General features: G+C 45.3%; 1 pseudogene; it reads left to right on the top strand.

The window, feature by feature from the left end:
• The first annotated feature begins 643 nt into the window (after positions 1-643).
• Positions 644-761, top strand: LOC126288445 (5S ribosomal RNA; annotated as a pseudogene).
• The last annotated feature ends 410 nt before the right edge of the window (positions 762-1,171 follow it).

The following is a 1,171-nucleotide window of genomic DNA, read 5'->3' as shown; positions in this document are numbered from 1 at the left end:
ATTTTGTTGGTTCAGATATACTTCTGGTGGCCACATTCAGTTGTGTGTCAACCACGCCTGTATGACCACTATTCAACGATACTGCGGAATAATATTCACCAAGAAAATACACAAATGTGAGGGCAGTTGCATACAGACCTGACACCTTAGCTCCTAACTTGTTCCAGAGAGTTTGTATAATATGTTGTTTTCGGTTCTAATTTTTGAGGCTGCTTCAGTTAGATGTTTTCTGTATGTTAGGGAGCGATCCATGGTCATGCCAAGATGTTTTTGGAACTGGTTATAAACCAGCAACTGCTTTCCGAATGCAATTTGCAGTTTGTAGCCAGCATGTCTGCTACTCAGATGCAAGGCGGAGGATTCCGTTTTGTTTTCATTTTCTGTGAGTCGTCATACATGTAAAAACTCGCATCTACATGGATACTCTGCAAATCACATTTAAGTGCATGGCAGAGGGACATCGTTTCTCAAGTTTTGAAATTATTAAACTACGCCACTTAGGCTGTGTTATCAGCCTAGATAATGTTCTTGTATTCGTTTATGGTAAGTCGGCAGATATATAAAATGTCAAATAGCGGGGCCAATACGGATGTTTTCCCTAGTCCGTCATTTAAATTGTACAACTTGCTTACTTGACCATTGGGGCAACGGCCTTGCCGCAGTGGATACACCGGTTCCCGTCAGATTACCGATGTTAAGCGCTGTCGGGCATGGCCGGCACTTGGATGGGTGACCAACCGGGCCACCATGCGCTGTTGCCATTTTTCTGGGTGCACTCAGCCTCGTGATGCCAACTGAGGAGCTACCCGACCAAAGAAACCGGTCAAAGAAACCCATCATAACGACCGGGAGAGCGGTGTGCTGACCACACGCCCCTCCTATCCGCATCCTCGGCTGAGGATGACACGGCGGTCGGATGGTCCCGATGGGCCACTTGTGGCCTGAAGACGGAGTGCTTTTACTTGACCATTTAGGTGAACTTGGAATTTCCTATTGGGCAGCATGTTACTGAGTAGTTGTGCAATTCTTTTGCAAGGAACTGTTCTTAAGAAGTTTAGAAGTAAGCCTTTCCGCCACGCTCTATAATATGCTCATGTTAAATCAATAAACAAGGCCATTGTTTTCTTCTAATCCTTCTCAACCTAAGCTGCAACTGCTGTCTGGTCTAAGG

This window comes from Schistocerca gregaria, chromosome 1 (genome assembly GCF_023897955.1).
Source record: "Schistocerca gregaria isolate iqSchGreg1 chromosome 1, iqSchGreg1.2, whole genome shotgun sequence".
NCBI lineage: Eukaryota > Metazoa > Arthropoda > Insecta > Orthoptera > Acrididae > Schistocerca > Schistocerca gregaria.
Note: the sequence above shows the minus strand (reverse complement) of the source record. Positions and strands in the feature narration are given on the sequence as shown.